This window comes from Silene latifolia, chromosome 1 (genome assembly GCF_048544455.1).
Source record: "Silene latifolia isolate original U9 population chromosome 1, ASM4854445v1, whole genome shotgun sequence".
NCBI lineage: Eukaryota > Viridiplantae > Streptophyta > Magnoliopsida > Caryophyllales > Caryophyllaceae > Silene > Silene latifolia.
Window position 1 is genome coordinate 47,204,123 of NC_133526.1, and position 23,986 is coordinate 47,228,108.

At 39.7% G+C, this 23,986-nt stretch overlaps 1 long non-coding RNA gene across 1 annotated transcript; it reads left to right on the forward strand.

The window, feature by feature from the left end:
• Positions 1-4,293: 4,293 nt before the first annotated feature.
• LOC141588128 (uncharacterized) lies at positions 4,294-20,486 on the forward strand. The gene is made up of 2 exons (XR_012519782.1): positions 4,294-4,673; positions 19,854-20,486. It is a non-coding gene; the product is annotated as an uncharacterized LOC141588128 (long non-coding RNA).
• Positions 20,487-23,986: the final 3,500 nt, after the last annotated feature.

Below are 23,986 nucleotides of genomic sequence, written 5' to 3' on the forward strand. Positions count from 1 at the left end.
TGGTATTTATATTCTAGATATTTGCAACGATGTTTATCATTTAGATAATAAAAGACTCAAAACAGGTGATCCTGATCTATCTTATTTATGGCATTGTCGATTAGGACACATCAACGAGAAGCGCATTAAAAGACTAGTGTCAACTGGTGTAATTAAACCTTTTGATTTCGAATCATTTGGTACATGCGAATCTTGTCTTCTTGGCAAGATGACTCGTTCACCTTTTCTAGGAAAAGGATCTCGAGCTAGTGAGTTATTGGGTTTAATACACACCGATGTGTGTGGCCCAATGACAACCAACTGCTAGAGGTAATTATGACTATTTCATTACTTTTACCGATGACATGAGTAGATATGGGTATATCTACTTAATGAGGTATAAAAGTGAAGCTTTTGATAAGTTCAAAGAGTTTCAGAATGAAGTAGAAAACCAATTAAATAAGAAGATTAAAGCATTACGATCAGATCGTGGTGGGGAATACTTAAGCAATGAATTTAAAGATCACCTTATAAACTGCGGTATTGTATCTCAGTTAACTCCTCCTGGCACACCACAATTAAATGGTGTGGCTGAAAGGAGGAATCGAACTTTATTAGATATGGTTCGATCGATGATGAGTCAAACAGAATTACCTAACTCATTCTGGGGTTTTGCCATTTTATCTGCTGTACAATCACTTAATAAAAGTCCCACTAAAGCAACTGACAAAACTCCATATGAGATATGGAAAGGAAAAGTCCTGAATCTGCGATACATGAAAGTATGGGGTTGTGATGCTTATGTCAAGAGCAAGTCTGACGATAAGCTTGCACCTCGTTCTGAAAATTGTATTTTTGTAGGCTACCCTAAGGAAACTTGTGGATATTACTTCTACAATAGTCACGAGAACAAAGTGTTTGTGGCTCGTGAAGCTGTCTTTCTAGAAAAAGAGTTTATTTCTAGAAGACAGAGTGGGAGAAAATTTGAACTTGACGAAGTTCAAGAGCCACAAACTGATATGACAATACAGAAGATGTTCCTTCTACGTCGAATTGGTTATTGTTCCTTCGAACCTAGGAGGTCAGGAAGGGTTAGTCGCCAGCCTGATAGATACCTTGGTATTATCGAGGAAGATGGTGACTATGAGGTTTTACTTTTAGAAAGTGATGAACCCAAGACCTATAAAGCAGCTATTATGAGTTCTGACTCTAAGCTATGGCTCGAAGCCATGCAATCCGAAATGGATTCCATGTACGATAATCAGATATGGGACCTGGTTGACTTACCTAAAGATGTTCGACCTCTTCAGTGTAAGTGGATATACAAGATTAAAATCGGCATGGATGGACATAAAGATGTCTACAAAGCTAGATTGGTTGCAAAAGGTTTCACTCAGGTTCATGGTTTACACTATGATGAAACTTTTGCACCAGTTGCTATGCTTAGATCTGTTCGGATAATGTTAGCGATTGCTGCATTTCATGATTATGAGATATGGCAAATGGATGTCAAAACTGCTTTCCTGAACGGGTTTCTGGAAGAGGAAGTGTTCATGACACAACCTGAGGGTTTTGTGGATCCTAAAAATCCTAACAAAGTATGCAAACTTAAGAGATCCATTTATGGTCTTAAGCAAGCATCAAGGAGTTGGAATCATCGTTTTGATCATGTTATTAAACAGAATGGTTTTTCTCGAAGTGTTGAGGAACCATGTTTATACATGAAGTTTAGTGGGAGTAAAGTTGTTTTCTTACTTCTTTATGTGGACGACATATTACTCATTGGGAATGATGTTGATATGCTTGCTTCTGTTAAGAAGTGGTTGGGAAATCACTTTCAAATGAAAGATTTGGGAGAAGCTCAGCGCATCTTGGGTATCCGGATCTATAGGGATAGATCCAAAAGGATATTAGCATTGAGTCAAGAAGCCTATATCGATAAGATTCTTGACCGATTCAATATGAAAAACTCCAAGAGAGGTTTTCTACCTATGGGCAGTGGGATCACTTTGAGTAAGTCACAGTGTCCTACTGAGCCTAAGGATATTGAACGCATGAAATCGATTCCCTATGCTTCCGCTGTTGGATCGATCATGTATGCTATGATGTGTTCTCGTCCTGATGTCTCGTATGCTTTGAGTATGACGAGTCGTTTTCAGAAAACTCCAGGTGAGAGTCACTGGATAGCCGTCAAGAATATTCTGAAGTACTTGCGAAGGACTAAAGATTCATTCTTAGTGTTTGGAGGAGAATCTGAATTACGTATAAGAGGTTATACGGATGCCAGTTTCCAAACCGATAGGGATGATTTGAAATCCCAAGCTGGTTTTGTCTTTTTGTTGAACGGAGGGGCGGTTTCTTTGGAGAAGTTTCAAGGAGTCTCGTGATCGCTTGATTCTACAACGGAAGCCGAGTACATTGCGACCTCCGAAGCTGCAAAGGAAGCTGTTTGGATTAGGCAATTTTTAGAGGGACAGAAAGTAGTTCCGACCGCCGAGGATCATATCACTTTGTATTGTGATAACAAAGGGGCTATTTTTCAAGCAAAAGAGCCCAAGTCTAGTAACAAGTCTAGGCATGTACTTAGGAAATTTCATGTAATTAGAGATTTAATCGAAAGGAAAGAAATTACAGTTTGTAAGGTTGGGACAACTGACAACATCGCTGATCCTTTAACCAAGCCATTGTCTCAAGCTAAACATGATAGTCATGTAGTTTCGATGGGGTTGAGACGAATGCCAGAACTGTTGTAAATTATGTGATATGTAATAATCAAATATTGTATTTATTATTTCATATGTGATAAGTTGCATTTATCGTTATATTCAGTTTTATGTCTGAATTTATATACTTTGTTTTCTCCAAATAGGTTGTAAAGACAATGTCGAACCCTATTAAGTGAACTGGATTAACATTGTATTTTGTCCCTAGTTACTTAATGAGGTGACGTCTCGGAGTAACTAGATTGTGAGGCGATAGAGGACAGGTTCGACTGTCATATGGTCATAGTGATGACTGGTCGATTACATAGGCATATTGTGAGACAATTTGTCGGACAGTGACCGTTTATAGAGTCCTTTTGTGGCTAGGTCGTGGCGAGGACTTCTATTTATTCCTTCGAGTCCATTCTTTAGACTGGTGACTATTTGTCTGAGTTGGTACGGTTTTTCGGTGGCTTTGGTTTTTGTTCTAGGTCGCACCGTAAAAGGAGGCCGATGAGCATTTACTGGGTCATTGTGATCTCAGATCGAATGAAGAAAATAGGTCAACGGGATTGTCCTTTTAAGTCATATTTTATCTCAAGGCCACTCGAGGAGAGATGACTGTGAATGCGTGGCCACGCTCGGATGAGATCTATAGTAGATTATCCGGTCAGACAGTCATTCTCCTGATCGAGGAAACCACTTTATGATATGATCACGTGCAATAACGACCTGGAAGACATCTTGCATTGAGTGGGAGATATTATTGGACAAGAGAATTGGTAACGCACACTTGTGTCAGACAAGTGGGAGATTGTTGGAGTAGTGTCCTCCACAATGAGTGCGTTTACATATTAAATCTCGTAAAAGGAATATCAGGGATTTATTTATTTATTTGTCAGCTGGTCATCGTTAATCGGTAATGATTGGCTGACTAGAGTTTGACATTACTGTCGTGTGACGGCGGTGATTAGCTGATCCCTTTAGGTCACACCTATAGGATGGAGCCCCAATGGAAAACCTAATTATTTGTATGGGATACAATTTAGTTAGTCCCTTATATAAAATTGACTTTTATTTAGTCAAGTGAATTTATTATTTGATGACGAGTTACGAACTCGGGCCAAGGAATTTATTCAACTACATGATAGTTGATTAATAAATGTTATTCGGAATTTAGTAGTCAATATTTTATTTTCTAAATTTTTTATGGTATGTGTGTATATTGTGAGCCGGAGGTAATTAGTTAATTAAGTTTACAAGGAGTTGTAAAAACTAGCCAAGAGGGTTTTATAAGACACATTTTATATTGATAAAATGGTAAAATGTTACTTAAGAGATAAGTGTACACTAGTCACTAATTTATATTATTTAATTGTTAAATAATTAAATTAATATTTAATTATGTAAGATAATTAAATATAAGACTTATAAGCATTTGTGGGACAAATGTCGAAAGTCAAAATAAGACCCAAATTATTATCATGTGGACCGAATTCTTGTGACATATCACATGGGTTCTTTGCCTAATATTTTCCTAACTTTAGGTGATGTAATATGATGACATCATCCATTTATTTGTCTATATATACACACATCCATATACATCTTTGATGGTTGTTTTGTTTTTTAAAAAAAAATCCACCAAACTTCTCACTTTGGCCGGTTCATTTAAGAAGAAAAAGACCAAGTTTTATTTCTTATTTTTCTTCTTAAATTTGATCAAAGGTTGATTAAAACACATCAAATAAAATTCACATAAACATAATATACACTAAGTATTATTATAGTAATAATACTCACATATTAGAAGGGTTGTTACTAGTTATGTCTAGTTAATATAATTAGTAATTTTGGGGTAAGTCTTGGGTGCTACCAAGAGGAGGTACTCAACTTTGGGTACTAAAGGTTGGAGGATCATCCTTATCATTTTAGCTCAAGAACTACAAAGGTAGGAGACCTTTGTGGTGCCCATATTTGCCTTATAACAATGTAAGGAACTTTTGTCTTAAGATGGTTTAATACCATCTTTTATACATTTCTTTTGCATGCATGTAGATTTAGACCAATTCTAATTAATTTATAATTTTAATATCATAAGATGAGTATTAATATGGTCTAAATAACTAACATGCTCACCATCCCCAAATGGATCACCGCAAGTTTTACAAAACAACAACAATGGGGTCAGTACTGTTCAATCAATATAAGACAAACAAACAATGCAACCGGCTGATCATCCTCCATCCCCGGTCTTCCGATCTCACACATTAACCGACTACGCACCGAAGTGTGTAGCCCTTCCAGATTACCCATCGCAACAGGTAATCCTCGCCGCCAGTGGGTGACCGCAGCCCATCCCTACCTAGTCCAGCTTATCAACGAGCGACTAACAATCCCTGTCCCTTAATGTGCACATCTCCTTCCGTGACGGGTTCCACGGAGGGCGAACTAGGGTGTGAAGCCACTCCCGCAAGTGACTCCACCACAATCCCACACACACAGCATCACAGCTGTCACAACACCACAACCCTCACAACACAACCACACCAACACCGTCTCCACAACACCCATCCTTCGATGATCAGCAGATAACAACAATTATGAACATATGCAATCTCAATCAATTAACAGTACTGAGTAAGAGAAACCCTACCTTTTCGCAATCCAAGCACACACAAGCAATCAATCATGATCCTTCATATATCCATCACCTACATAGCATAATTATGTATAATTACCACCTACTCAATCAAATAATCATGCACATAACCTAGACTCATCATAACTTAATAGGAATATCAACTTAAAGAACAAACACGACTTTTCCTGATTTTCCAGCACATGACAGACTCGGTATAAAATGCATAACTAATTCCAGAAAAATCTAATTGATGCAAGGCCAATTGTTTTGGAACCCCATGAGTCTTAGCTACAAATTATATATAACAAAGTTTTCTCAAATTCCAAACTTATCAAGAGTTTTCAGACTGATTTCCAAAAGCTGACAGAATCCGTCGCATAAAAAGTATTGATTCATAAAACGAGTTTAAATCATTATTTTTCAGAAATTCCAAATCCTATTGTCATATAGACTCTACAAAGATGATGTATGAAAACGCTCCAAAACTGAATCGACATATAAATTAGGGTTTCAAATCATTTTCCACAACCAAAACAGATTCGCGGACTTTTCAGCGACATGTTCATAAATAAATTACCTAGGACAAACCATAAGGAATTTGACTACGAGATTTGATATGCATAAACTAGACTTAAAATAAATAGGACTCTCTTCTCAAAAGTTTCGAAGAAGACAACGTTAAAACAGTTTAAACAATTGAATGAGATCGACTTACAAACAGGGAAATCGAATTAGGTTGAAATCGGTGAGAAATCTTCAATCAAATGAAAGGCTCGACAATTCCTCTTCCTATCTCTCTCTCTAGGTTTAGAAATAGTTTTAGAGATTTTAAAATAATTTTAGAAAAGGCTTAACTGTTACAAACAAAAACCCTTTGGCCAAAACATAAAATAAGCCGTCTAACTCGCTGAACCGGTTTACTCGGTCAAACGCACTCGGCCGAGTAACACACGCTCGACCGAGTACTCCAACTAAAATACGGAGTATCACAAATGCTACCATCTCGGTTACCCAAGGCAATGTATATCAAAGGACCATAAAAGAACGTGCTTTATTAGATAAGTTTAAAGCGATACATATCCAAACCCAAACTGTCAAAAGAAAATACAATTGTTCCAAAATGATAAACAAACTAAAAAGAAATAAAGTTTTAAGACACAGCGGAAGACATCTAAACATATCGTGGTGACTCAACCCAGCTATCCCATGCGCGTCCATCTCATACCTGCTCAATCACTGCTCACCATCCCCAAATGGATCACCACAATTTTCAAAACATTTAAACGGGGTCAATTTCTGATTACACAAAACACAATATATATAAGATACAATACACACATTACCCAAACTCCGTCACAACTCCACACACCTGACTACACACTAAAGTGTGTAGTCCTACCAGAATACCCATCACAACAGATATTCATCGTCGCCAGTGGGGGACCGCAGCGCTTCCCACCTAAGCCCCGCTCATCTCATCCGAGTGATAACCCATGTTCATTAATGTGCACATCCCCTCCTGTGGCGGGTTCCACAGAGGGCGAATCAAGGGCGTGAAGCCACTCCCGCAAGTGACTCCACTCAGCCGAGGACGCACCTCGAGAACCACAGACAGTTATACAATCAATTATGCAACAACACTCCAATACCAAACCATCGTGTTATAGATCAACAATAAACACAATCATCATCACAATTATGTAACCAATAACCGAGTATGGAAACCCTACCTAGAAAAGCAATCACCAATACCGTCACAATAGCGAATCTGCAAAGTTCCTCTACGAAAACGCCTCCTATCAAATACGCAATCATACAATCACCATCTAGTAACAAAATACTCCCTAAACCCCCAAATTACCCAGTTAGGGTTTCAACCAACAACAATGAAATGACATAAAAACTATACAAGAATCGTACCCACAATACGACGGTCTCAACGACATAAAGAACTCTGAATTCCAACGACTCTATCCTCTTGGATTTGATAGCAATGCGAAAAGAGAATGCAACGATGTTTGTTTTCTTATAAAAATGTTTCGAACTTAGTAAAAAGTAAAAAGAAACTGACGGAGAAGCTTATATAACCTTTTCACGCGTTGTTATCAAACCCGGCAAATAACCTGTAAAAACTGACTTACTCGATCGAGTAAGTCACTTACTCGATCGAGTGCCCCCTACTCGATCGAGTAACCCACCTACTCGATCGAGTTCCCATCATCAGTACACTGTTTCGCACGCAACACTCACTTACTCAACAGAGTAAGTCCTACTCGATAGAGTACCCAACATCACATAAAACCGTAGTATTACAGTCTTCCCTTCTTAAAAACGAACTTTGTCCCTGAAGTTCAAACCCAGCCTATAAAACATGAACTCCTAACGTGAACTCCACCAACTATGCCTACCTCCACAACATGGCTCATGATATCGTATCAACTACATTATAGCCTCTCAACATTAACTCCATACACTACCGAATACTTTCCACCAATGCCGCTAGCTCCGTCTCACTAGCACATTATCCACTAGCGAATCCAATATCAAGACACTCATAAACATCAAACGGAATGTTACATTCTACCACCCTTAAAAAGAACTTCGTCCTCGAAGTTTACTCACACTCATAAACATCATCATCCAACTGTCAACACTATGGAACTCATAAACATCATCATCCAACTGTCAACACTATCGAAGTATTCCCCCATTCCTAAACATCGCACTACTACAAACAAGCACGGCCATGACCTTTAAAAATATCAACCACAACACAAATACATCCTTTCTACGCCAAGACTCAAAATTCCAATTATACTGCAACATGTACAACTATCTAGGGCCATTATTAGTATTAGAGCTCGTCACTCAAGCTTGTCAGTTAAGCTCGTCAGTCAAAGAAGCATTCTTTGTTGCATCCTACTCCTCTTAAGATAAGTGTTACGTCCTCGTAACCCACTAATACTAGATCCTTTGCTATACTTCCCATAATCCTCATTACCACCGCATGTCAACGATAATCCACTATAACCTCAACACCTACAACCATTCCTATGTCTAGGTCTCTCTTTCTCTAACAGTCCTCATACCTTAATTCATTCTGCACTCCACCTAATCGATACAATAAAATCCTCAGCAAAATCACCACACCAACTCTTCAACATTACTGCAAAACGACATACTCCTCTATACATGCGCTTATCTCCATAATCATAACTCACGATCCACAATTGTTACACACACTCTCACTAGATCCTCAAGATCTCTCTTTTATTACCCCAAACTCATCCACAACTTAACATGATACTAATTTCTAGCACCCTATACTTACTATCCCAATAAAAGATTATAAACCACTTGCAGCTTCCAGCTCAGCACAACAGATGTTCCACAAATCACTTGCCATTACTATGTCAACCAATGCCTCCTTTAAATGAAGATCAAAAGTACTACAACAACCTCTCGCGACTCTGTCCCATCAACAGGATATCCATATACCATGACAACAACGAAAACATACACAACTCTCTTCCATATCATACTCTACCCTCACTCCAAGCTGAAACTGGTAAGAAACGTCAATAAACAAAACAACCGTCTATCCGTCCAAACCGAAACTCGCAGGAAACAGCTGTAAACAAAACAACAGTCTATGTAATACTCGTATGTAATTTCAAAAACTTGTATCATAATCATCCCGCCTACTCCACCACAACCGATGACGGCATCGCAACACCGCCACCAATAGCCGCACCGCAGCGCGAAAATACCTGTATCACAACACGAAGTACCGTGCCCGGATCACCACCCGAGACCCAACAAGCACATCGATAGTCATCGCAACTTATACAATCCCATAAACACTGACTTAGTATAACTTCCCGGACAAGAAAACTTACTTAAAACCGCTTTACTAGACCACAACTCAGCATATCACACGGAATAAACAGATAATAACCTCATAAATATCATCCATACCATTTCACGGAATAAACATATATCATGAATACACATACAAGTATAACTAGCCATGCCAGATCACCCAAAATATCACTTTTGAATATCATTCTATTAGGTTACCGTACCCAACATATATTACAGAACATTCAGACAACAACTTTATAACTATCACACCAACATTTTCACAAACATTTTCACAAATCATAGACCGATAATCGAACCTAACCAACCAATCCTGATTACGTAAGTTACCACCTGATAACGGTTACCTCTCGTCCGAGCTTAACTCGTATGCTCCTCATAACACATTCTCCCATTCGCCTGACCATCACCTCTTGACAAATGAAACCATGCCATTAATACTCAACTACTAGCAACTGCCTCCTATAACCACATCTTATACTCTCTCACAACCATACATATCAATCCGGCCTCTACAAAATCAACCTCCTTAGAATGGCTATCTTTCCAATTTATCATCACCCTTAACCACTAGTGACAACACCTCAATACTACCACTGTTCGTATATCATACCTCTTACACTCGTCTCTAAATATCACGGTTTCCTTCCCGTCTTCGATTAACATCCCATATAACGAGCATCAAAACCATCAACAAAATTACCTCAACATTCATTCCAATTTTGTCTTTAATTGTATCGCCACCTAACTCACCACCAAAATCTCATATCGTGCAAATACTCTACCAACTTTTACTCCCCTTAATTCCTCGAAACTCATGACTAACATGTTGTCCTACAACTCCTATATAACCATTAACTCACATCCTCATAATAGTATCATACATCTCGACGATTCCTTACTTCTATATCACATAACTCCGGTCAAAATTCTCCTAGTTTACTCCCCTCTTTCTTTTCTTTTTACACTCGACAAAGTCAATTAACAATTCAACTCCTTATTCCTTCTACTTAACTCTTTAGTGCTCCGGTTACCTTCTCATTACTCCAAAACTCAAATCCCTGTATTTCATATCAGTTCCACCTCACTCTTTCTTACCATGGATCTTCTCTCATCATGCTATCACTCACACTTGTCACCAATCACTCACACTCATCACTTTTTTTCGCCTCTAGAAACCAAAACTCATTTAATACCGTTAATTGCCCAAGGAAATCACACACTAGTTTCACCTCTTGATGATACAAATCCCCAAACTCGGCCACTACGTACACATCGCGGAATAACTCAATCTCACTATACACCATTCGTTTCTATACCTCTATAACGACCTTCCGTCACATATATCTTTAACCAACACAATCCAACCATCTCCCTCCATAAATCCTTACATATCCCAATTGCCACTATTTGTATCCCTCATCTCATCCTTTTCATTCTCACGTTCCTTACACTTACATCACCCCTGGCCCATATACACTTACCTCATATTGCCCAAACTCGCAATCATATCACTCACCACATCTCACATAACATGCTCCATGCCTCAATAATCTCATTAACCTCCCTTTTCTTTTTCCACTATCCATCACAACCACATATAACTCATGTCCTCCCCACCAAACTTATACCAATCCTAAGGTACTACTCTTACATCATAAGATTGGGTAACTTACGCATCAAGACCAACACATATGTAAAACAATGCATAAAGAAGCAAAAGAACACCCTTCAATTAAATAAGATATGCGACGAGGTAAAAAGATAAGCATATGACCCAAAACATGGGTCACTAGATCGCGTATAGCCTACTCGATCGAGTAGGTGAAGGTTAGAAGCACGTATAATAAATTGCCAGGGCTACTCGATCTAGCAAGGGTTATTCGATCGAGTAACAAGAGGTGGACTCGATCGAGTAACCTACGCAGTTCTCAGCACTGTCCAATTTTTGTAAAACGGTCATATCTCACTCGTTTCTTGGTCATTTTGGGCATGTGACCTATCGTTAGAACCGTAAAAGAACAAGCTATCACTTCCAAGTGGAATCATATTGATATCATTTATGAATCTCAAGTTATAAGAGATTAAATACAACTTCTCTATAATCGGACAACATAACTATTTGATTCTTTCTTCCAAACAACTTAATCAATAACAAAGTAAACAAAAACAACTCAATACTCATAAAACCAGTATCCCTAACCACATGTTGCTATCTACAAAAGCCAAACAATAATATCCATCATGATCATATAATATTCAACTTACCACTCATGTAATGCCCGCATGCTTTTATTCTATAACGTTACGTAAGAACAATAACATAATATACGACATAAAATCCCATATTCACATGTTAACATAGCAACAGTAGAAAATCCACATCTATCACATAAACATGTTCTCCACATGAATTTCATATTCTCATGCCAGTACTTACTTCATCTTTTCATACCAATTCATCGATCATATTCATAATACGTATTCATACAATTTATTCATCCAACATATTCATCCACCATATTCATCCAATCATATGCATATAAAAAATAGTAAACATGTAGCGATCCCATGACACCCCATAGTGACTGGTTCAAAGTTGTAGGGCGATTTCGCGTCTTTAGGACGTCTCCCAAGTCTTTGCATTAGCTCCTAACAACTCCTATCCGGGTTCATTTTATTTTGACTCCCTAGATTCCTTGGGTTCATTAGTTACAGGATCCATAATCTCCGCTCTGATACCACATTGTAACATCCCCATACACCAAGTGCCTTACCAGGACCATAAAAGAATGTACTTTATTAGATAAGTTTAAAGCGATACATATCCAAACCAAAACTGTCAAAAGAAAATACAACTGTTCCAAAATGATAAACCAACTAAAAATAAATAAGGTTTTAAGAAAACACAATATATATATAAGATACAACACACACATTACCCAAACTCCGTCACAACTCCATACACCTGACTACACACTAAATTATTTAGTGTGTAGTCCTCCCAGAATACCCATCACAACAGATATTCCTCGCCGCCAGTTAGAGGCCGCAGCCGTTCCCACCTAAGCCCAGCTCATCTCATCCGAGCGATAACCTATGTTCATTAATGTGCAAATCCCCTCCTGTGGCGGGTTCCACAGAGGGCGAATCAAGGGCGTAAAGCCACTCCCGCAAGTGACTCCACTCACCCGAGGACGCACCTCAAGAACCACAGACAGTTATGCAATCAATTATGCAACAACACTCCAACACCAAACCATCATGTTATAGATCAACAATAAACACAATCACCATCACAATTATATAACCAATAACCGAGTATGGAAACCCTACCTGGAAAAACAATCACCAATACCGTCACAATAGCGAATCAGCAAAGTTCCTCTACAAAATCGCCTCCTATTAAATACACAATCATACAATCACCATATAGTATCAAAATACTCCCTAAGCCCCCAAATTACCCAATTAGGGTTTCAACCAACAACAATGAAATGACATAAAAACTATACAAGAAACTTACCCACAATACGACGGTCTCAATAGTATAAAGAACTCTGAATTCCAACGACTCTAGCCCCTTGGATTTGATAGCAATACGAAAAGAGAATGCAACGATGTTTGTTTTCTTGTAAAAATGTATAGAACTTGGTAAAAAATAAAAAGAAACTGACGGCGAAGCTTATATAACCTTTCGACGCGTTGCTATCAAACCCGGCAAATAACCCGTAAAAACTGACTTACTCGATCGAATAAGTCACTTACTCGATCGAGTGCCCCCTACTTGATCGAGTAACCCACCTACTCGATCGAGTACCCATCAGCAGTACACTATTTCGCACGCAACACTCACTTACTCGACAGAGTAAGTCCTACTCGATAGAGTACCCAACAGCACAAAAAACCGTAGTATTACAGTCTTCCCTCCTTAAAAACGAACTTCTTTCCCGAAGTTCAAACCCAAACTATAAAACATGAACTCCTAATGCGAACTCCACAAACTATGCCTACCTCCACAACATGGCTAACGATATCGTATCAACTACATTATAGCCTCTCGACATTAACTCCATACACTACCGAATACCTTCCACCAACGCCGCTAGTTTCATCTCACTATAACATTATCAACTAGCGAATCCAATATCAAGATACTCATAAACATCAAACGGAATGTTACACTAACACTCCGACCACCACCTCTTCCCCATGCTCGAGGTCCCCCAGAAAACCCAGATGCTCCAGAAAAAGCCCTAGATTGACCATGGTTGCCCCTCTTGTGGCCCGACAGATTGCCCCTCTCATTCTTTGCTTTCCTCTTTTCAGTGGTGGTTCTCTCCGTATCCTCCTTGGATAAGTCTACCAACCTCTCAACTTGCCCAGCCTGCGAGTATACATCTTTCAGGTCTATAATAACCCCAGCTGGTAACCTGTTCATGATCTTGGGTGCCAACCCCTTCTCGAAACGAAGAGCCAAACCTCGCTGCCCCAGCTGCATGTCTTCTGCGTAGCATGACAACTCAAGGAACCGGTGATAGTACTCTATAACCATCATGTCATCAGACATGGTGAAAGAATAAAACTCAAATCTCAGCTTGTGATGGATGTGTTCTGGCACGAATTGCTCCCTTATAGCGTTCTTCAGACCTGCCCACGGTATAGCACCGAGCCCCCCATCCCTATAGTATGACCTGGCATCTTCTTTCACGTTTTTCCACCATACCGCAGCCTCACCCCTCGGGTAGTACACCACATGTTCAACGGTCAACTCCGGCGGACACTTCACAACCTCAAGGAGACTATCCATCTCGCGGTGCCAGTTATCAAGCAGTTTAGGTACTCCGGTGCCCTCGTAAGTCGATGGGTTGAAGCGGGCAATGATGGTGCTCAGGTGGGTTGCATCCACCGGTTTCCCAACCCCCTTACCCACATTCTTAAGAGCCTCTAGGAGTGCTTCCTGCTGCTCGATCATATGGGCTACCTCATCTATGGTCATCTCAGATGCTTGTATATATGCTGTTGACCTCTTTGGCGGCATTTTGAGCTGATAAAAGCAAGGAAACGTAAGCATATAGCCTACGGCTCAAAATAAACTTGACCCTCCGCCAAAGAAGAACTCGGCCGAGTATAGTGAGATACTCGGTCGAGTATGGACTACTCGGTCGAGTGTTCCACTCTAGTAGCCAACGTCAAAAACACAGAAACCCTACTCGGTCGAGTATGGGTGATACTCGGTCGAGTATGCCTCACTCGGTCGAGTATGCTATATTACTAGGCCGAGTGATCACAACCAGTAGCTACTACTACCTATACCCCAAACAACACTCGGCCGAGTGCCTGGTTACTCGGCCGAGTGTCCCCTACTCGGTCGAGTACCCGTCCTGCTCGGTCGAGTCATACCAAAAACGAGTTGTAAACTATCGCCATCATACGTAAACATGCTTTTCTATCAAGATGCACAACTACCCTTTTGAAATCCACGTATTAAATATATAACATGCTCACATACTTCATGCTCAAGATCTATATATACGAATTCACAATTCACCTTTGATATACTACCATGTTCCAATACTTTCACCATTCATCTAACAACTTCACAAGATTCAAGTTACAAGTATTACACACACATAACTCAAACATACAACAGTCCCTAAGACTTCCCCATGTGACCGGCTTGAGATCGTAAGGGCCTTAATGCGACTTCGGGACGTCTCCCAAGTCTTTGCGGCAGCTCCAAACAACTCTCCCCGAGTTCATTTTATTTAGACTCCCTATATTCATTGGGTTCATTAGTTTTAGGTTCTAGAATCGTCTCTCTGATACCACTTTGTGACACCTCCACATACCAAGATGCCTTACCAGGACCACCCTAGCATGAGAGACCGTCACCATCTCGATCGCCCGAAGTTAGTATATCAAAGTTACCAATCTAAAACACAATTATTTAAAGTATAATTGTTTAATGTTTACATGTTCCAAAATCCAAAAACCAAAGTAAAGTTACTAATTTTCAAAAACTACAACTGGAAGGTAAAACTCATGACAGCGGAAGCTAGACTCGAGTGATGACTCCCCATCTCGTCCCCATAGCTATTAAACATCATCACCTGTCATAATCTGCTCACCATCCCCGAATAGATCACCACAGATTTTATAAAACAACAATGGGGTCAATTACTGTATAATCAAATTAAGAGAAGTACGAAAAGACAAACAGCTGATCGTCATCCACCTCCAACTCCCAATCACAACATGTAACCGACTACACACTAAAGTGTGTAGCCCTGCCAGTGGGGGACCGCAGCCGTACCCACCTAAGCCCCCGCTCATCAACGAGCGATAACCCTCTTCATTAATGTGCACATCTCCTCCTGTGGCGGTTTCCACAAAGGGCGAAACTAGGGCGTGAAGCCACTCCCGCAAGTGACTCCACTCAGCTGAGGACTCACCTCGCGAACATCACCATCAACCATCGCAACTCAAACACCCAACTCCAAATCAACGATCGGCAAATAATCATAATATCAATCGTACAACAATAAAAAAAAACAATCTTAAATCAATTAATAGTAAACCGAGAAGGGAAACCCTACCTTAGCACAACTGCAACGAGATACACACGCAAGCTAGAATGGCTCCTCTATGAAGTTCTCACCTAACAACAATCACATAATTCCAATTACCATATGCAAAACCCTTTTCCCCTAAATCACAAATTAGGACAAAACCCTAAAAGCTAAATCAATAGAATTAACGGAATCAAAAGCTTACCGACACACACAATGCAATGAATGACGAAGAAGACTTGCTAACGATCCACGCACTTGAGAGAGATATTTGGAGAGGATTAGAGTTATGTTGTATTGTTTAGGTTTTGTAAAAGTGATTAGAAACTGTAAAACGCGTCTTAAATAACTCTAATCTTTACTAAATCAAACCGCGGAAATAATACCCGTCAGAACGGATACTCGGTCGAGTATAGAGTATACTCGGCCGAGTATCCTCTACTCGGTCGAATATTCCCATACTCGGCCGAGTATTCCTGGGCAGTAAACTATCCAGAAACACACGACACCCTTACTCGGCCGAGTAAACCATATTCGGCCGAGTAACAGACTTAGAAAACCGTGGTATTACAACAGGTGAATATTTTGCTGGCCTAATGTCTGCTGATTTTTTCCTTGGCAAATGCTAATTTAGTTTATTAATTCCATCTTCGTTATATGTATGCTGCTGTGATGGTATCTTATGTATATGTGGTGACGAGGCATAGGCCTGCCGGTGGTTTTGGGGGGAGGGGTTGTGTTCATGTCAAAGTCTCTTCGCACCTGTTTTGTCCCTCTTATTTCATTGCGATTATTATTGCTTACTCTGAAATAGTGATCTGTCATGGTACTTTAATCGTGACATTAGCTCCTGGTTTTTCTTATCCCGCCAATCACGTCCAAGCAGGTTCTTATTCCAATTAAGTTCCTTGGCTTTATCTTCGTCCGCGATTTCCCCTCTTCAATCCATGCCTTCCATTTTTCTCTTTCAGCCTCGCCTTTCATTTCTCATATCCAACCTTTTACCCTAGCATTCTCCACCTTCTATTCTTCACTTTTCCATTTTCCCCTCTTCATCTTTTCCCCTTCAACAATAAGCGGTTTTTAAAAAGAGTTAGCATTCTGCGGTTTTTAAAAAGTTTTAGCAAACTGTGGTTTTTAAAATGTTTTAATACAAGTGCTAAGCTTTTTCCCTTTGTATTTTTGCGGTTTTAAAAATATTTGATTCATTCTCGTTTGATTCGAGTTTGATTCAACTCTATCACATTGCCCTTGGTTGACATCCGTTTTCGTTTTTGGTGTGTAGGCAACATCATCACACTTCAGCTCCATTTTTTTTTACTTTTTCATCTTAAACTCTACCCTTGATTTAGCAATTATGAAATTAATGCTGACTGAATTGTATCTATAGTTTGATTGAAGTAGGTCTTTGCTTGATTTTTGTGGGGGGTTGTTGTCTTTCAGTTGATAGAGTCATTAGTGTTTGTTTGAACTATTTCTTTTTAGGGTTGAGATGGAGTTTAAAAAGTTTGTGTTCAATTGACATATGTTTGAGCTTATAGTTTGGTCGCCGCTTTAGACAACGACATGGAAAATGCTAATTTAGCCCCGTTTTCCGATGAATATATATTTACCTAATTTATTCATGAGTATTAGTTTCAACTTTAGATTGTTTGATCTCTGCTTTAAAGAATGGGACATCTTGACCCGACCCCAAGTACTAGATTCAGTTTGCGGTTTTTTCCCTCAATCTGCTTAGTATTTATTAGTTTGAGTTTGGTTATATAGCTCGTGTTTTCCCCCTAAATCCGTGGTTACTCGCTCAATTATATATGCATAATCATTTGTGGAAATTTTTTGCTCTTAGTCACTATTTTCAGCTCCTGATGATTAATTCAATTTTATTAGTTTTTTTTACAACACAGGTTTGATGAAAATAGAGGATAGGGGAAATTTATGCACCTTCCTAGGAAACGAATTACTGATTTCGGTATATGTCCTTTCTCAGGATTAGACCTGGCAAAAGCAATCCGACCCGAGACCCGAAGTGACCCGAACTACATCACCCGAATGTGACCCGACCCGAACCGAACATGACCCGAGCTTTCTTGACCCGAACTGGCCTGACCCGAAAATGACCCGATCCGAAACCACCATACCCTAAAATGACCCGACAAAATATAACTCTAATTGAACCAAAAAGACTTGAAATGCAAATTTCTCGATTATTCATTGACCTAAAAATGACCCGACCCGAAACAACCCGACCCGCTTAACCCGGAACTAACCCGACCAACAGACCTGAAACCCGAAATGACCCGTCCCCACCCGAGTTAACCCGAAATAAATGAGAAACCCGAATTGACCTGACCCGAATTGACCCGACCTGAACCCGACCCGTTGACCCGTTTTACCAGGTCTACTCAGGATTAAGAAATGGATTTGACCTCTCTTAAAAACGGTTATATGCACCCCCATATTTTGTTGATTTTCTTTTATTCTGACTTACATATTTGAGTTTTTGGTTGACCCCATTTTGTATACGTACTTTGAACTCAACTTGAATTCTTTCTTTGAAGCTGCTGTGAGGAAGGAGATTCCAGGCGATACTAATAGACATAGTACAACAATTTCTAATGTTTCCAATAATTTAAGTATGTATTCCCCCACCGGTATGATGACGGCTTCACTTGGTTTGTCTCTCCCATTGGTTTCCCTAATATTGCGAGCATATTACTTGTTAGGAATTATGAAATTGTTAACAAGTTTCATCGTTATTTGGCGTGAGTCGCTACTGCTCTGTTGCTGCGAAACCATCATAAGTCCTCGTGCCTTTAGTAGATGATATTTCTTGTTTGAATTCAGTAAAGCGAAATTGCTCCTTTATTGAACGCAGTCCTACATTCAATTTAGTATAATTTCTTCACACATTAGTTTTCTATCTTTGTTGAGGTTGTTTACAAAGTCCTACTAATACAAATTTTGTTTTTGACAGTTGTTAATCTGACGCTTCTTGATCTTCCTAGGCTCACCAAAGTACCTGTTATTAGGATACACATACACTCTGTCATTAGGATACACTCACTGGAGAATGAGCTTGATGATCTTCCTACTAATACACTCTCTTCTCGTTTATCTCCAAATTCATCATGTTACACATCTTTTCTTTAAAAGAATGAGCTTCCCTTGCATCGTAGCATAGGTCCTATTCTGTTCATTCTCTTGCCCTGCCTTTTACCCTTAAATTCTCCGCCTTCCATTTTTTTGAGCTCAATCTCCGCCTTCCACTTTGCACTGCTCAATTTCCAATCTACACCTTTTCTCTCTTCCATTTTTCACTTTTCATCTTTTCCGTCTTCCATTCTTCACCTCATCTTTTCCCCCTTTGTATTCTGCGGATGTGATTCAAGGGCTAAGCTTTCCCCCCTTTGTATTCTGCACTTCTGCGGTTTTTAGTTTGTTGTTAATTCATTTAGTCGGTTGTTACTCATTTACGTAGCAAAGTTAGTTTACTGTATTAAGCAAGACGCATTTATATCAAGGTTGTACATGGAATTGGGATATTGCATCCTCGACTATCTGAGTAGATCAAATTGAGCGTGACACAAATGAACTATGGTACTTTTAAACACCTTCCATGTATCCTACATTGATTGTCATGTTTAGCATTAAAATTAAACAAATGCATATCATCAATTGGTGTCATGACTGGAGCAATACTTAGGATAATAAAACACGCGAAAGATCAGGCCAAGATTTTGTTTTTTATGCCTGGTAATTTTATGGTATTGTACCACATTACTAATTTCTTGTTAACTTGAGCATGCAACATTGATAATATGTCTTATAGTTTGCTTCTTTGATGTATTTTAGTTGTCTTGATTTTTTTTCCTGGGCTACAATTACTGACATATGATAATTCGCAACTGATTTAATGTAAGTTTCTCTATTCGCGTTGCATGACCATTTCAGTTAGTCAACCTTGTTTCTCAAATGTTTGTGATCATATGTTTATTTATCAGGTACAAAGAGTAGTAATGCAGTTATGCAGTATTATAGATAGTTGGTTGTTTCTTCATTGACATTGAAATGTAGGTAAGCTGGGTGTCACGGAGCAATTTTTCTCGTACAATTATAGTTCAAATCCAGCGCATAACAAGTAGCCAAGTCGAAACAACCACATAAGTCCGCTAACCAGGTCGAAGAACAGTTCACAAGAACGAAGAAACAAGTTCAGTACTAGCATACTGTCAACAGAGGTTAAGCAAGTTAAAAGGGTGCCATGTGATACGAAGGGGTGCCAAGGCCATTTTTCGCTAAAACACAAAAGGCATTGAGTTCAGTTCTTATTAGCCTTATTCCCAAGGAACGTGTCTCTCTAAAATATACACTGGATGTAACTAACTATAAGTAGGGATGTAACTATAATAGTCTCATAGGATGCCTTGATAGTAAAGCTGAGAATCGGCCGTTGTTACATTCGATTTTGCTGATAGGTGATGTTTGAAGGATGGTTACTGTAAAGAGATGTAATTGGTGGTGATTTAATTATCAGTTAATCATCTATTCTTGAATCCACGCAATAGAAAATTTCAGTGAAGGTAATTTATTTCCGATGTCCAGGGGATTTGCTTCGTGGTCTTGGTTACCAGAAAAAGAATTTTAATCAATGCATTTTAGGCACATTTTCCTATTAGAGTAATATACTTTGGTGTTCATTCTCCATAACTTGGACCTGGTTTTTTCTCAACTATTTCATTATATCATTTGCCTAGGTAGTTATAGGTCGGTGATTAAGAAATTGGTCAATTCAATGATAACCGTGGATGGGAAGTCCTAACCCCCACAATGGTTTGAATATTCTTCTCATAGTCATGTGGCGTGTGTAAAACTAATTTGAATTTACGATATGGTACGAATGATCAAAGCATCTTGACTAGCGACATTGGTTCAGAGATATATTTTAGTGTTCACTCTATCAGTTGTGCGAAAGTGTGAATATCTCGTGTTGGGTCTCTGCTGCACCGGTGTCCGTTGTTCATAATAGTATGATATTGTCCGCTTTGGGCCAAGCCCTCGCGGATTTACTCTTGGGCTCCTTCCCAAAAGGCCTCGAACTATTATATTTTGTAGACACTTATAAACATGAGCTTTTATCTTTATTCTACCGATGTGGGACATGGGTTTGCACCCTAACAATCCTCCCCTCAAACCAAGGACCATCATCTTGACTTGGACCTTGACCTCTATCGAGAATTTTCCACACCATACAGCCCCAACTTCTAGACACTCGCATCACCAAGTCTTGATAACCTCCCCTTAAATGACACACCATGTGTCTCATGGGGCTTGTGCAACACTTGCGTAACAAACTCCTCTGCATCCAATATACCCTGGACTGGGTCCTATCTAGTGCCTCAGTGCGTCGCCCCGGAATCGCCATGGACCGCTTTTGTTTCCTCCATTAAGCCTCAGCCCAACTCGTTGGGTCGCTGACGATCTTTTCTTGGACGGCCTACCATCTCATCATCGTGAGACCATGTCGCTTCTCGCGAACATATTAGCTCTCCCTCGAGCTATAGGAGTTCCACGCCTTATAGTGTACGTCCACTTTCAAGTCTTGGCCTGATGAATCTATGTGTCTAGCCCAAGTCGAACCTTGGGCTCTGATACCACTTGTTGTGCGGAAGCGTGAATATCTCCTGTTGGGCCTCTGCTGCATCTGTGTCCACAACCCATAATAGTACGATATTGTCCGCTTTGGGCCAAGCCTTCACGGATTTACTCTTGGGCTCCTTCCCAAAAGGCCTCGAACTATTATATTTTGTAGACACTTATAAACATGAGCTTTCATATTTATTCTACCGATGTGGAACATGGGTTTTCACCCTAACAATCCTCCCCTCAAACCAAGTACCATCATCTTGACTCGGACCTTGACCTCTATCGAGAATTTGCCACACCATACAGCCCCAACTTCTAGACACTCGCTTCACCAAGTCTTGATAACCTCCCCTTCAACGACACACCATGTGTCTCATGGGGCTTGTGCTACACTTGAGTAACAAACTCCTCTGCATCCAATATACCCTGGACTGGGTCCGTATCCAGTGCCTCAATGCGTCGCCCTGCAACCGCCATTGGACTTACCATGGACCACTTTTGTTGCCTCCATTAAGCCTCAGCCCACCTCATAGGGTTGCTGACGATCTTCTCTTGGACGGCATGGCGTCTCATCACCGTGAGACCATGTCGCTTCTCGCAAATATATTAGCTCTCCCTCAAGCTATAGGAGTTCCACGCCTTATAGTGTACGTCCACTTTCAAGTCTTGGCCTGATGAATCTATGTGTCTAGCCCAAGTCGAACCTTGGGCTCTGATACCACTTGTTGTGCGGAAGCGTGAATATCCTTGTATTGGGCCTCTGCTGCATCTGTGTCCACATCCCATAATAGTACGATATTGTCCGCTTTGGGCCAAGCCCTCACGGATTTACTCTTGGGCACCTTCCCAAAATGCCTCGTACTATTATATTTTGTAGACACTTATAAAGATGATCTTCCATCTTTATTTTACCGATGTGGGACAAGGGTTTGCACCCTAACAATATCTTTGTATTTTGAACCAAACTTGTAAGTAGAATAATTTCATTCATGCTCCATTGTTGTATGTTATTCTCCCTACCTCTTTTTACAAGATCCATTGGCAACAATTTAAGTAAGTGTGTCCATTTGGAATACACACGGTTCAAGATATACTTTTATGGACTCGAGTTAATGTTGACAATTGCAAATTACTATGTCTATTCTTTATCTCACATCGCATTACTCGGTAGGTGATGAAAGTTAAAGAATATTATGATGATGCAATTTATTGCCCAACAAAAAAGAAGTCCTATATTGTAAGATATTTCAATGTGTTGACAGCTAATGAAAACTACAAGGCAACAAACTTAGTATAATCAGCAAGTCTCTTTTGTGACGGGTATATCCGTCGCAAGCTTGCGACGGGTCAAGTACTACCCATGTGGGGTAGATAAGATAAAAGAAAAGTGTCTAGGGAGTAGTAATTTATTTTGTCTTATTATGTAGTCTAATAGTATATTGTTTAGGATCCAACAACCATGTTTGACATTTGACAAAATGTATTTTACATTGTGCTCTTACTCATGCGTTATCTCGTTCTTAGAATTTGTTTTATGAAAAAAAATGCCTTACTATCGCTGCAATTTTGCCATCTATTTTGTGACTGTTGTTCTTTAATTACTTTACACCAAACATCGTGTTTTCAACCATGTAATACTACGGATTTCCTAAGCCCGTACTCGGCCGAGTATGGCTTACTCGACCGAGTAAGGGACGTGGTGTATTCTGGGTGGCTCACCGCCCAGGAATACTCGGCCGAGTATGTGGAGTACTCGACCGAGTTTAGTGTATTCGGTCGATTATACTCAGTACTCGACCGAGTATCTGGTCTGACGAGTGTTTTTCCGCGGTTTGATTTGGAGATGATTAGAATTATATAAATGTGTTAATCAGTTTCTAATTACACTTTTACAAAACCTAAACACTCAACGACGCTCTAATCCTCTCCAAATCTCTCCTTAGTGTGTGTGATCGTTAACAAGGTCTTTCATCTTGAGTCCTATCGTCGGTAAGTTCTTGTTTTACCCTATATCCTTTGGTTAATCTTTAGGGTTGGATTAATGGTGAATTGGGGGAAAATGGGGGTTTTTGCATATGGTGATTGTTGTTTATGTGATTGTGTTAGGTGGAGACTTCGTAAAGGAGCCATTCTAGATTACCTTTTCGTATCTCTTGTTGTTGTGCTAAGGTAGGGTTTCCCTACTTAGTTCCTGTTTTTTTTTTTGGTAGAATGTGAAAGTTCTCATTAAGCTCAAAGATCAACAACAAATTACAAGTAGCAAAGGACCATATAAATTAACAGTCCTCACGAGTACAAGCTGACCTCACGACACCACTATCTCTTATCAAACAATAAGAAGGTTCCTAGCTATTAGCTAAGGTCGACTCTTAAGTATATTAACTTCAGAATGAGTCACATGCAATCGGAATTTAACCATACTTTGAACCTGTTGAAGCACCATAGCCGGTCTAGGAATGCACCCATCATGCTTGGCAGAGTTCCTACAAGCCCAAATATTGTATACCAAGCTCGCAATACAGGCCATTACAACCTGTTTCTTCAAAAGACTCTTGCATCTCCAC